We start from the raw sequence: 15,406 nt of genomic DNA, 5'->3' as shown, positions 1-15,406 counted from the left end.
TTAACACAGGCAGTTGCAGAAAAGCCAGTTTATTAAACATGGCTTTTCATTTAGATCTGATGACAGTTGTCCTATTTTGCTTTGCTTTTTTTCATTCCAGTTTTTTATGAACATGTGTATAGGTTGTTGTGTTTGGTTTCATCAGCAGAGGAGTAGCTTCACAAGTGTTTAAAAGGTGCTGATTTTATATCAATGTTATTAGAAGTCAACAGAAGTGAAGAATCCAGGCTCCAAAATGATGCAAATCAACCTGACTGGGTTTTTGAATGGAAAAAGTGGTACAGAATTTATGGGAGAACTGTGGCCCCTGTTCTTAAGTGCACAGGAAAACATTGCTGGAATCCCTTCTGTTTTCCTAGAACTGAAGAAAGAAGAAATAAAACAGAGACAGATTGCACAAGAAAAGTTGGCATCTATTGAAAAGCAAGATGAAGACAAGGAAAAGAGGGATAAGGAAGAAAAAGAAAGCAGTAGAGAAAAAAGGGAGCTGTCTCAAAGCCCAAGAAGATGCAAATCCAGATCTCCTTCCCCTAGAAGACTATCTTCCCCTGTCAGGAGAGAGAGAGAAAGCACAGTCATTCTGAATCTCCCCGTCACAGAACCAAGAGCCAGAGTCCTTTCCTTGCTCCAGAGAACAAGGAAAAAACCAGAACTCCCAGAGCCATCAGTGACAGTAAAAGAACCTTCAGTACAAGAGGCCACTTCTACTAGTGACATCCTGAAAGTTCCCAAGCCTGAACCAGTACCAGAGCCTAAAGAACCTTCTCCAGAGAAAAACTCCAGAAAGGAAAAGGAAAAGGAAAAGAAGACCCGACCAAGATCTCGGTCATGTTCCAAGTCAAGATCCTGGAGACGTTCTCGCTCTCCTTCTCATACTTGACCGAGAAGGCGCCATAGATCCTGATCAAGATCATACTCACCTAGAAGGTGGCCAAGCCCAAGGAGACGGCCATCTTCTCGAAGAAGAACTCCATCGAGAGGAATGCCTCCTCCACCAAGGCATAGAAGGAGTAGATTTCCAGTGAGACGAAGAAGGTGTTCATTGGCATCCTTGTCTGGGAGTAGCTCATCATCTTCTTTATCTCATTCCCAGTCACCACCAAAGAAGCCTCCAAAGAGGACATCCAGCCCCCCTCGGAAAACTCGTAGGTTATCTCCTTCAGCAAGTCCTCCAAGGCGAAGGCATAGGCCGTCACCTCCAGCAACTCCACCTCCAAAAACTCATCATTCCCTGACACCCCAGCAGTCAAACTGTACAAGGAAATGTCGTGTTTCTGTCTCTCCAGGGAGAACTTCAGGTAAAGTGACAAAACATAAAGGTACTGAGAAAAAAGAGTCCCCTTCACCAGCACCCAAGCCTAGAAAAGTAGAGTTATCTGAATCAGAAGAATATAAAGGTGGTAAAATGAGAAGTCCCTCCTCACCGCCCACCAGAAGGTGACGTTCTCCTTGTCCTGCTCCTCTGCCTCGTTGCCGCGGGTCTCACGCCACCACCACAGCAAAGGACTCCTTCTCTTCCCCCATGTGGTCTTTCACCTTTCCCAAGAAGATACTCTTCTCCAATACAGAGGAGATATTCTCCTTCTCCGCCTCCAAAGAGAAGAACAGCCTCACCCCCTCCCCCTCCTAAACGAAGGACATCACCATCTCCACCACCAAACTGTCGGGTCTCCCATTCACCACCTTCCAAATGAAGAAGCTCCCCAGTCACCAAGAGACGTTCACCTTCATTGTCATCAAAGCACAGGAAAGGGTCTTCCCGGAGCCGATCTACCCGAGAGGCCTGGTCACCGCAACCAAACAAACAACATTCGCCCTCACCACGGCATCGAGCTCCTCAGACCTCCTCAAGTCCTCCAGCTGTTTGAAAGGAGCGTCATCATCACCCCAAAGAAGGCTGTCCCCATCTCCACGTTATAGGCCCATTAGGAGAGTCTCCAGGATTCCAGAACCCAAATAGACAAAACTGCCTCACCAAGCCCTCAGTTGGTAAGGGGGATGGTCTCATCTTCCTGATCTATCTCGGGACCTCCTGAGCCAGCAGCTAAAAACCCCCCAGCACCTCCATCCCCTGTCCAGTGTCAGTCACCCTCTACCAACTGGGTACCAGTAGTACAGGTTAAAAAGGCTAAAAGCCCAAGACCAAGCCCATCACTGGCAAGGAATTCAGACCCAGAAGGAGGTGGAAAGAAAAAGAAGACAAAGAAGGATAAGAAACCCAAAAAGGATAAGAAGCACAAGAAGCACAAGAAGGAAAAGGCTGTAGCTGCAGCTCCTGCAGCTCCTGTAACCCCTGAGGCATTGCTGCTCCCACAACCGCGTCAGCACAGGAAGAGCCAGAGCCTAAGAAGGAGACTGAAAGTGAGGCTGAAGATAACCTTGATGAAAAGCACCTTCGTGAAAAGGCCCTGAGATCAATGAGGAAGGCTCAAGTGTCCCTACAGTCCTAGGTGGGAATGTTTGTTATATAAATTTTTCTTGGTTTGTATGCAGTTCAGTTTCAAAATTGCTAAAAATGTGTTTGAGCTTTAGACTATAACATTTGTTGTAATAATTGCTACGTTGAAGTTCACCATATAAAAAAATGGGCATGGATTTACATTGCAAAAGGTGTCCACAGTGTATTAGTGACATTCTTTCATTGATAGCTGACATAAATTCATTTAGAGTGAAATATTTTAAGCCAAAAAAAAATCCCTTTTTTAAAAAAGGGGGTTTAAATATTGTTGGCCTTCTTATGGTTCCTTTAAATGCCCGTCTATTCCCAGAGGTTTTTGTTTATATTTTTTCTTTCTTTTTCCCTTTTTCTCATTTGAGTCTTAGCACCCATTTAAGTTATGATGCTTCCAAACTTGTATGGTTTTTGCAAGCTTGCCCAGAAATAAGACCACTGTTGAACTACCACAAAAATATAAACGAATATTTTAATGCCACAATCTTTCCTGTTGTCTGTGGAGTCTCTGCTGAAATGAATCAGGATTCGAGCTCTAGGATGAGACAGAAAATGAAAGCATGTTGTTTGCCAGGACACCGTGGATTTATATTGATGTGTAACAAGTTGATTTGGAACACTGGAATTTCACTGTATTCTGTTTTTTTAATTTTTTTTTTTTTCGTAAAGACAGTTAGCTAGTCCCAGGAAGCATCCTTCAGTTATATAAAATTTTGTTTTATAAAATGTCATGGCTTCATTCATAATTTTGTCTTGTTCTTCCAACTGGTACATACAACTTTCAGAGCTCTTGTATTTGGAAAGCTGGAAGGGACCAGACTTTGAAATAGTGTCTTGTTTTCACTGTTTTTGTTTTGTTTTTTTAAATTAAAGCTGTATAAAGCTTGTGGATTAAACAGAATAAATTTCTAAATTAAAAAAATCACAGGAAAAACTCAACAGATAAACAATGAGAGCATAGACTGTGTAAAAGGTTTCATTTTGAAATTCTAAAATTGCAGTTTGGAATGTTAATTGTGGGATGACTCTTGATAGAGCATCTATTTTTAACTAGAAAAAATGTAGATCCTCTTCCTTATTAAATAAAATCAAGAAATCTTACAGTTTTGTAGCATCTAGATTTGGTGATACTTTAAAAAGAATCATAAATAGTGATAACATGCTAGAAGTTTTGTGTGACAAAAACAATTGTTGAAGATAGGTACTTTGAATAGAGGAAGACTACCTACAAAAATAATTGTGCTGAAATAGTTATTTTAAAACAAAATTTAGAATTGAAAGTATTCTTTATTTTGTAGAATTTTCACTGAGGTTTGCAGCATTTGTACAGAGAATTTCATCTTGATTTAAAATACTATGGTATACTGAAAATAGTTAATGAAGGATATTGACATATTCAAACTTCTTAATTATATAATTCAACTCTGATCAAGGCTGCAAGTAAAATGTATTAAAAAGTTAAAATAATAAGATCCTATTTACAGATACATTCTTTTAGAAAAAGCTGTGACATAGAGGGTAAGAAATTGATTATACTACCTGAGTGTGTACCAGAAATTATCATTCTGCCTATAATTGTTTATAAGCAATATAAAGACTATCCTGTTTTAATACTCATGGAAATGCATGGATATCTGGTATTTAATTTTTATAAAATATTTATTGTAAAAACTAGTTTTTGAGTAGAATCATTGTTGAAAATACAACCTGTTTTGCAACATTAACTATTTTAGCTCCTTCATTCACTTTTTTCACTAAGGTCTGAGATTTTATCTTGACTTTAAAATTGTTACAGTAGGCTGGTACTTTTTATCGTGAGTAACTCTAGACTTTCTAAAAAGCCTTTTCTCCCCGCAAATTAATATTCGACAGGCACTAAGTGGTGGTCTCCTCAAGGACTGCGGGGGGAGGAGCACAGCAAGCAGATGGGTTGTTGCAGTGAAGGTCCACACAGGTGTTCACTCTAGGCATTTCAACTAGAAGGAGTTTAATGCAGGGGATTACCCAGGTTATGGAGGGGTTGTAGAGCCAAAAGGGGTTGGTGAGGCAACCCAGGGATTAGCAACAAGAGGAAGCTGATACCACTGGTACCACCCCTAGGTCTGGGAAATGTAGAGAAGAGATGTGCTTCCAGAACCCAGAAGCTAGGAGGCGCTAGACCCATGGACAGAGTGGATATTCAGTGGAAGCTAGAATTTTTTTTTTTTTTTTTAACATCTTTATTGGGGTATAATTGCTTTACAGTTGTGTGTTAGTTTCTGCTTTATAACAAAGTGAATCAGTTATACATATACATATGTTCCCATATCTCTTCCCTCTTGCGTCTCCCTCCCTCCCACCCTCCCTATCCCACCCCTCCAGGCGGTCACAAAGCACCGAGCTGATCTCCCTGTGCTATGCGGCTGAGAAGCTAGAATATTAAGGGAGATGCAGCTGCAAAAAAAAAAACTCCACTTAAAGCAGGGCTGGGGGTTGCAAGAAATACCCTGGCTTTCCCTTTCTCCAGCTGTCTTCCAGTGCATTCCCTGGTCAAACCTACCAGTCACCAGAGCAGACGAAGTGGGAATGGGAGCAACAGGCAAAAAAACCAGCAGAGGGGTAAACTTTGTACATAATACATGTCCCCAAAGATGACAATGTGCCTTCCCAATCTTGGCCATACTTAAAGTAGTAAAATATCACACACACACACACACACACACACACACAGCTATCTGGTAACTCCAAATTATACAGAACAGCAGTAAGTAGTTTTTTAAAATGAAGGTACAATTAGCTAAGTAATTCTAGGCCTTCATTCAGAATCTAATTATTTACTCTAATTTTGCACATAATTACTAATTGAAGCAGACCAGACACAGTAGTTTAGAAAGGTAAAGTGGGCTGCCAGGTGTAGATGAAGACACATCCAAAGTTGGAATATTTAGCATGCTGCAAAAGGATAGAGAACAGAAAATATACCCCATATAATTGAGACAAAATACATTAAAAGTTTTTCTGTGGTGGTTTAATATAAAAAAAAAATCTGTCATCCCCAACTTGAGAACCCTGGAAGGCAGGCCTTCGAGGCTTGAAATCTTGCATTTATTGATGTTGCTAAAGGTGAAAAATCAATCACTGAGAAAAGGTTAAATTATTAATAGTATTGGCTGTTTAGATGGGAAGAATTTATAAAAGTTATTACATGGATATATAGACTCAAGCGGCATCTGTCCCCTAGCAGAAACATAAGTGTATTTTGAGTACTTCAAAACATCTTGATACCACATATATGCATATGTGGTATTACTAGAGAAAGACGTGTAAAAACATTAAATGTGAATAAGGAAGATGACTGTTAAGAAAACAAGTGAAATGCTATGCAAGCTTTGCTTACACACACACACACACACACACACACACACACACACCCCTCAGAATGAAGAATCCGAGGGCAACATTCATTCATTTATTCTACAAATATTTACTAAGCACTTACTACACCTCACATTTTGAATATGTTTTATTTGTTCAAAAATGACTCAGTTTTCAAAAATATCTCACAAGGTAACTATATAAGACTTAGCCAGATGAAGGGTGAGTGCGCTTTAATTTCATGATTGTTTATTTTGAGATTGATGTGTATGCTTGATGTAACTGGTCACATATGTGAGATGTTTTCTTTTGCTTATTTACTGATATTGAAATATTCAGTTTACTGGGGACACGTTTATCACCTGAAATAGATGGTAAATATTTTAAAGATATTATCATGGGTTATTTGGCAAGGATGTCAGACAATTTATACAAGAAAGAGGTAAGACTAGTATTTGCATATTATGGCTCCCGAACTACAATATTCACGGAAAGATATTTTTGTGATGCTATTTGAGAGAAAGCAGAAAAGGAAATGAGAGATAGCACTGAACGTTCGGTTCCCCAACTCCGCCACTGCCACCAAACCTCACCACCCAAAAGTGTTTATAAAATGTGTTTATGTGCAGTGGCTTATTTCTGGAGAGAAATCCCAGCTTTCATCAGACTTTAGACTTTCAAATGGTAAAGTACCATTGAACTAGTGTAATTGCAATCTTCTCTCTCTTTATCTCAACAAAAGGTACACTGTTTTTGCTTTTATTTTTTGCTTCAGAAAAATAGCTCATTTGTGGGTTCAGGTATTTATACATCCAAATGTGTTTATTAATGATGAAACTGTCACCATGGTTTCTCTAAACGTATCAGGCAAGTTTCAGTGAGCAATTAACATAATTAAAATCATTTTGATTTCCTAATGTCCTATTTGCTATTGAGTATAAAATTCCAAGTGAATTAATAAGCTAAAGTTTAGTGCATCCCTTAGAGGAGAGATGCAAAAAGATGACAGTTCCTCATTTGTAAAAGTTAAGTGGTGGAAAATGGAATTTCATCACTTAATGGCTTATAATTTAACCAATGAGAGAATAAAGATATTTATCATCTCATGTATAAAAACATGTTATATGCCTAGTTTATATCCACCCTGACTATCTCAAATCATTAAACATGAAAAAAAAAACTTTAAAAATGATTAAAATCAAACAACCTGGAAAAACACTAAGCAAAAAAAATTATAGAAGGCAAATTGATTAAAGTCTTCTTTCTCTCTCCAGATTTCTCCCTTCTCTCTTCTTGTTTCCTTCCATCCCCCATCCCCCGTTTTTATTCTTGGAGTGCCATCTGAAAAGATATCCCCTGACCCCCCCCTCACAGAATCCAGAGTTTTTGAATATAGCCTGACTACTGCATACATACGTTTCATTCGGTGATGAGTTTTGATTTCTGACCAGTAAATACCAAAATTAGTTAATTTAGTCTACACGTGAATTTCTCTTTTCACTTGTGTTGATAAATATGGTGAGCTATTGTCATTGTAAGCCTGAAGATTTTAATACAGTAAAACATCACCAATTCTATTATTCTGCCATCTATTTAATAAAGCCAGCCCTACATATTTTCACTCGAGTCTACTGACCAACATAGGTGAGTGGCAGATGTCCCATTTATTTCTCAGATTTCTCTCCTTAACTTCTTACTCTTGCCTTGACTTTTGGTTTACTGTCCTGTTTCTTAATTTCTGATCTTCATGTTGATATTTGGTCGTCATGGTTTGACACTTGGGTCTCTCTTATAAACTTGGTTTGACTCCAAGTCTTGTGATCACATTTCTTATATGTGTTAAAGTCATTTTCAGTGACAAACCTTGACCCACTGATTGTACTGTCTTGTTTCTTCTATAAGTACATCCTTGAGGACTTGTATCCTACCACTAATGGAATTAAAATAGTGTGATGTGGTGTGTATATTATAAAGTTTAAATGGCTTTTCTTTTAAAGTAGTTATATAACTTAAATTGCTTCTTTCAGTTAAATTAGTGAGAGCCGTAGAATATAAAATGATCTAATATTAGAGATGCAAGTAGTCATTTTTTAGTAATGTGCATTATTAATTCCTCATCATTGAATATTATACTCTTCTAGAACATATTTAACTTAGTTCAACAAAAATATTTAATTTGGAAGTATATGATTATTCCGACTTACTTCCAAAAAAAATTTGAGGTCAGGCTGAGGGATTTTGAACAGGCCTGGCCTTTGACTTTTAAGAAATAACCATGTGAGACACGTAAGATGCCTAACAATTTAGGGACACCTAAGTGGCTTCAGTTCTGAGTAATCTATCTTTCCTAACAGGCTCTCCATTTAATGCTGTGTGAACTACCATGTAATGATTGCTACCAGTGCAGCTAAACGCTTTTATAATTAAATCTACATTGAATGGATTTCTTTGTCTTTCCTAAGCAGTTTCCTGCTGTGTGTTTAAACTTCTTGCAGTTTAGAGTATTGTCGCAGAAAATGTAAAATATGTTAGAATGAAGTGGAATTGTGTTCTGTGGCAGGAAAAATAAAATATTTTTGCCAAATAAATAGGTATTGAATTGTATTCATTAATAACGTATCTTGTAATGCCAGTTATAGCTTAGGAAAGATAATACCTTTTGTGAAATCTATGGGAAATATTATATCTTGGCAAGGAATATAGAAATGTTTATAATTAGCTCTTTCACTGTGTAATCTTTCTAGGTACTCCACAGGAAGCATGATTCATGGTGGTTGAAAGCAATAATTTAGGAGTTAGAATGAGTTTAAGTTCTGATTGTTCCATTTACTAGCAATGTGAACTTGATTATTTATCATTTGTAAGTCTGTACTCAGAACTGGGACAAATAATAGTTCTTGTGGCATAGAGACATTTTGAAATTTAAATGTAAAGAGGTACATGTAACATACCTATCACAGTGTCTGGTACCTAATAAATATTAGCTATTATGATCTCTTTTTCTTACTAAACAAATCTCTTGACATGAAATTACACTGTGATTTATTTAAGACTTTCAAATTTAGCCTACAAATGAGGGAACAGATATTCATAGAAAATATTTATTTTCTTAAAACATTATTTATATCATATTTCATATCCCACAAATGATCTGCAAAAAATTGAGTTATATACAAATGTATTAATTTAACTGTATATAGTAAAGTCCACAAAATGGTTATATTAGAGTCAACACTTTTGCTTAAATCTCCAGATTCTCTTTCAAAACTATAAGGTAGATCTATTAACTTTAGTAGAATGACACGAATATTTGAACGTGTGTGAACCTAAGAAAATATTTATTTGCAAAAAATAAAAATGGACAAAATTAACTTTAGTACATGTAAATACGTTTGTCATACAAAATTAGTAGTTGCTACCTATTGATATAAATTAAAGTCTGTGTAGATAACGCAATGTGAGTACTGATTTTCAATGCTGTGTCACTGTAGTTCACATGTAACATGCCTCTTGCTATCTGGAAAGATCTGACTATTTTATTATATGCATCAAGTTCTGTTATGTCATGTGGTGTTTTGAAAAGAGCATTGGCTTTGATATTAGACAGTTGTAACCTCAGCTCTGTCACTTACTGGTGGCAGAGCACCACTGATTCCCTTTGATGAGCTTCAGTTTATTTGTTCATAAAATAGAGTTGTTGAAGGGTTAGTGTGAGTGTACAGGTATGATAAACATTCAAATTACCTCTGTGCCACAGTGGTTATTTCTCTGCTTTGGGCTCTTGTCCATTCATTATTTTTTACATTTGAAGCAACAGCTGGTGAAGCTCATTAGGTTGCTTTTCCCTAATCTTCCATGTCAAACTGGACTTGCCAGTCATGATGGAATTGCTATTTTGGAATATCTGCTTGTCTTATGGTAAAAGTCATATACTTGAGGAAATGTATAATAGAAAGAACCGGACATCAGTACCAAAGACCTGAGTTTGCATTGTGTGCCTATAACCCAAGAGGTGTGTGGCTTCTCTGGGCCATGGTTTCCTCATTTGTAGAATGAGAATAGTAATAATATCTGTCTTGTTGCCTGATGTTATAAGAATCAAATCAGAGATGGTTTAAAAATGCTTCTTAAACTGAAAATTCATCTGGTTATCTGATTCAGCTGGTTATCAAGTAATGGTTTCATTTTTGTAGAAGGATTGAATACTGGTTATATTTCTTATGTTCTTGACATACTTTCTCTTAGTCTTACAGTGGCTCTTTCAGAATGGCTGGCTGCAGTTAGGAGACATCTGTTCCCTAGCAACGGCATTTCCTGACTGCCGTCTGCAGCAACACAGCTTCTGGACACAGGTGCACACTACATGTCACAGTTTAGGAGTTTATTCACCTTCACCCAACACATATGTGAAATTTCTTCAGCTTATCGAATGAATGGAAATTCAATGACCATGACTCAGGAACATGCATGGGTTAACAATTCTTAAACATATTATTAGACATTTGATTTTACCTATTTGTCAAGTGTAGTAATTTATTTTTTGAACTGATGTCTCCTTTGTTTATGACAACTGTTATTGCTTATCAAATTACACCTAAAGTCCTTGAATTTCACAGGCATCTACAAAATTGTGTTTTCTATATTTCTGGGAGATATTCAGCCTTATTAAATATATTAGTGTAATAATAGTAGTAGTCAAAGCGCAGAGTTTTATTTAAGCTAGCAAATAATTATGCTTCACAATAGACCTATAAACAGGCCCTTGATGATTAATAAATTTATTAATGGTTATTCTGGTTATGGAAACAAGTTCAAGTTGGCTTTTAGCCTAATGTTAGCTTTTAGTTTTATTAAGTGTCAAAGTGAATAGCTCTGCTCATATATAATTTCAGTTTGTTAGGCAAAGAGAGCCCTCACATAATTTCTTTAGTGTTTTTAATAACTGGTTCTTAGATTCTGCTGAAGCACATTTTTATCAGAATGACTATGTAAATCATTGAAAAGGCGCAGGCATTTGGAATAATCAGATATTTCTCAGCAATCTTACCTGAAAATAGTGCTGAAAATTCACAGTAGAGCTAATTAGTTTGTGCTAGCTATGTTAATTGTTGTAGGACTGGCTGACTTGCTTTGGGATTGTTTCTTGTTCTTTTCCAAAATCTTTGAGGCAATCATGATATCCATCTTAAGACCTGGTGTAATACTGGAGATAAGTAATACCTTGAGTTTTGACATCTGCACTTCCAGATCTTCTATTATGGCATTAGCAAGATAGATGGTTCCTTAATGCCTACAATTCAGGAAATTAGCTTTAGTTTCTAAAAAGAGAAAATAGCTAAAGACTAAACTCATCTAAAGTCTATTTCTCTTTACTCAAGCCATGATATCACTTTAAAAAATAAAATCTTATTATGTGTAGAGTCTTGTTTGTCACATGGCACTCAAGAAGCATATGTGTGCAAATTATTTTTCCTGCCACCTACTGTGATATTATTCCCAGGTGCTACTTCAGAAACAAAGTTGTTATAAGGAGTAGAGATTTGGGGAGAGGGAAGGTTGAGAGAGGAGGGTTTCTTTGCAAGTAAATTCTTGATACAGGTTGTGCCCAAAAACATTCCAACATCGCTATGTCCATGCCCGGAACACAGGAGTATAGATCTCTTTCAAATGAACAGTGCCAAAAAATATGAGTTTTCACTAGAAACTTCAGTACCAGACAATATGCTATCCAACTAATAAACACTTGTTTTTTAGAGAAACTGACAAAAGTTGTAACAAAACAATTTCTGGCCATAACCATTTGAAAAGATGTGTAATAACATTGTGATTTAGAGAAGTACAGACTTCAAAATAGCTATGTAACCCATAGGATTGATAAAAAATGTAAAATTCTGAAAATATCAGGTATTGATGAGGTTTTTTTGAAAATAACTGTTCTCCCACACTGCTAGTGGGGATGAAATGGCTGCAGCAATTTTAGAGGCCGTAAAATAACAGTGCAAACCCTCTGACTAGCAATTTCAGTTCTGAGTATCTGCCAGAGATTACCACATCTGCCTAAGGAGATATCAGCAGGGATGAATTGTAAATAAATTCAATGTTCATCAAAAGGGAGAAGGATAAATAAACTGTGGTACATTTTTATATGAAGAAACAATCCACCATGAGCAAGGTTCAGCAGAAATAACCAGCTGCAGAATCAGACCCCTACAGAGATGAGAGGTACCGGAATGATAAGATAAAGAAAATAAACGCAGGTACTGTGTTGAAAGAATGAAAGACGGAATTGAGAGTATCATTAAGGAACGAGCCTCCCCAAGTTCACCAGGTAGATTTAAAATAAGTTAATGGGATTTCTGGAAATCACAATAATAGTATAGTAATGGAAACAAAAGCAAATTATTACAGAATTAAAGAAGTAATTGATAAAATCAAAGTGCAGAGGAAATTATAATAAAACTACAAAAGAAAGAAATGGAAAAAGTGAAAGTGAGGTTAGAACACATAAAGATTAGAGACGTCCAGTGTCAAAGCATTCCAGGAGACAATAAGAGGTAAAGACTTATATTATGTGAGACAATAGCTGAATTTTTCCCTCAGAATTTACTAAAGACACAAACGCTCAGAATCAGAAAAGCCCACACATCTCAAGCAGGATAATGAAAAAGAAAAAAATCCACACCTAGACAAATTGTAGTAAAATGGAAGGATCCAGGAGACAAAAGAAAGATCTTAAACCCAACCAGAGAGAAAAAGACTGATTACTTAAATATTGACTGTTAATGCCCCCCAAACAATGGAAGCTGAAAGATAGTGGTAATAATATTTTTCTGTGCTGAGAGATGGTAATAAGTCATAAATGTAAATTCAGAATACCTTTCAATAAAGACACTGGAACAAAGGCATTGTCAGACAGCACGTATGGAGAGATGCCATTGCCAACCGTCCCTCTCACAAAGCTCCTCTCACCACGGGAACTTTTCATCTTTCAGGGTGTACTTCAGGGAAAAGGAAAATAATTGCGGGAAATAGGTCTGGGGTACAAGAAGGAAATGTCAACATATGAAATGAAAATTGGTGAGTAAATTGAAGAAACACTACTTGGATAAAGATAATATACATATGGAATTTGTAGGGTTAAAATCAAGCTAGAATTGAAATCCTAGAAAACATCATATAAGTTGAGAGTGCGGTGATATTAGTTTGAACATTCTAACCTGCTTTGTATTTTTTCAGGAAGAGGGCAAAGGTGCTGATCATCACTGAACTTTATTGAGTTAAATGTGTCTGTAAAGATATCTTGGGTGATCACTAAAAGAAAATAGAATAATGAAATGTGAGAAAGCAAAAGTCAATCCAAGTAAGGCAAGAGGATTGTTAAAGAGTAAAGAAAAAAAGGGACAAAATTAGGTGATAGAAGTGAATGGAAATATATAAAATTCATAATCATTGTAAGTGATTTCAACTCTCCTAATAAAAGATAAGCGATTGTCAAAAATCAATTAAACTAATACTTTCTACAAGAGACACAGCTAGAACATAAGGGCAGTGAAAAGCAGGCTGGATGTAAAAGAATGGAAAACCCATATCAAGGATAAGCCAACCTAATAAAGCTCTTGTAATCACATTAATACTGTGCAAAATAGATTTTAGGGCTTCCCTGGTGGCGCAGTGGTTGAGAGTCCGCCTGCCGATGCAGGGAACATGGGTTCATGCCCCAGTCCGGGAGGATCCCCCATGCCGCGGAGCGGCTGGGCCCGTGAGCCATGGCTGCTGAGCCTGCGCGTCCGGAGCCTGTGCTCCACAACGGGAGAGGCCACAACAGTGAGAGGCCCGCGTACCACCAATACAAAACAAAACAAAACAAAACAAAAAAAAGATTTTAAGAAATCTTTAAAGGGGAGAAGAGGAGCACTGTATTTTTTAAAAAGATTCAATACATTGAATTGAAGATAGGTTTGAATTGAAAATAGTTTCAATTTACATGTGCCCAATGATATAACTTTAAAATACATAAAACAAAAATTTATGTAATAGAAAGACCTACCATGATAGTGGGAGATTGTAATACACTTCTCTTAGAAAGAATTAGGTCAAATTATTAAGATAAAACGGGAAGGATTTAAGAAGACTCAGACAGCTCCATAAATGGATTTGATCTAATAGGCATATATAAAAACCATGTACTCCCAAACTAAAGAATAAATATGCTTTGTGGATTTTCTAAAAATTTGAGAAAAATTGACCACATCCTAGGCTGTAAAATAATCTGAAGGAATTAAAGAATGTAGGGATTATACAGTCACATTCATCAAAATACAATTATAGATTAAACTATATTAAATCACCGATACATCGCCATTTTTAAGGCATAGAAATGAAGTTTTATGCACATTAAAAATCTATTACAAAAATATATTCTCATAAATTATGAGAATATATTTAAAAGGCATAATATTTAAAAGGTATAATTCAGATAATTATGGGTCAAAGAAAAATAAAAAAGGAAATTAGAAAATATTTCATATTGAAAAATAGTAAAAAATTTACTTATCAAAAGTAAAAAATTAAGGGAGGACATATGGGAACATATGTATATATATAACTGATTCACTTTGTTATAGAGCAGAAACTAACACACCATTGTAAAGCAATTGTACCCCAATAAAGATATTAAAAAAAAAAGTAAAAAATTAAATTAAAAAACATATATAAAGGGACAATTTATAGAATTAAAGACTTATATTAATAATATTGTATTATTTTCCTGTTAAAGAGGAATTGAGACTGAAAAATAGGGCTGAAGAAACCAGTTTAAGAACTTACAAAAGGAAGAATAGAATAAACCAAAGGAAGATAATGAGCAGGCAATTTTATTTTATTTTTTAATTTAATTAATTAATTTTTTTATACAGCAGGTTCTTATTAGTTATCTATTTTATACATATTAGTGTATATATGTCAATCCCAATCTCCCAATTCATCCCCCCCACTGCTTTCCCCCCTTTGGTGTCCATACGTTTGTTCTCTACGTCTCTGTCTCTATTTCTGCCTTGCAAACCGGTTCATCTGTACCATTTTTCTAGATTCCACATATATGCGTTGATACACGATATTTGTTTTTCTCTTTCTGACTTACTTCACTCTGTATGACAGTCTCTAGATCCATCCACGTCTCTACAAATGACCCAATTTCGTTCCTTTTATGGCTGAGTAATATTCCATTGTATATATGTACCACATCTTCTTTATGCATTCGTCTGTCAGTGGGCATTTAGATTGTTTGAACAGGCAATTTTAAATACAAGAAATTAATGAATAGAAAACAAAGAAATCTTAGGGAAAATAAAGCTAAGGCTAATTCTTTAAAAAAATCTAATAAAATAACTTCTGGTAAGATTAATCAAAAAAACAAAACACAGAAAGACACGGTATTATTAATGAAAAAGGCATGTTTATAAAAATAGAAGATATTAAAAACATGACAAAGATAATAAGCTTGCTAGAAGCACATAAAGTGCCACACTGGCTAGTAGAGCAGTAGTATGAAAGGTGCTAAGTCTGTTTAGTCTGCTGTGATGAATTTTTCTCAGATAAGTA

The 15,406-nt window shown here is 36.0% G+C and overlaps 1 pseudogene; it reads left to right on the top strand.

Annotated features, from left to right (window-relative positions):
• The first annotated feature begins 217 nt into the window (after nt 1-217).
• On the top strand, nt 218-2,450 carry LOC116763547 (annotated as a pseudogene).
• The last annotated feature ends 12,956 nt before the right edge of the window (nt 2,451-15,406 follow it).

The sequence above is a fragment of the Phocoena sinus genome, chromosome 12 (assembly GCF_008692025.1).
Source record: "Phocoena sinus isolate mPhoSin1 chromosome 12, mPhoSin1.pri, whole genome shotgun sequence".
NCBI classification, from domain to species: domain Eukaryota; kingdom Metazoa; phylum Chordata; class Mammalia; order Artiodactyla; family Phocoenidae; genus Phocoena; species Phocoena sinus.
Note: the sequence above shows the minus strand (reverse complement) of the source record. Positions and strands in the feature narration are given on the sequence as shown.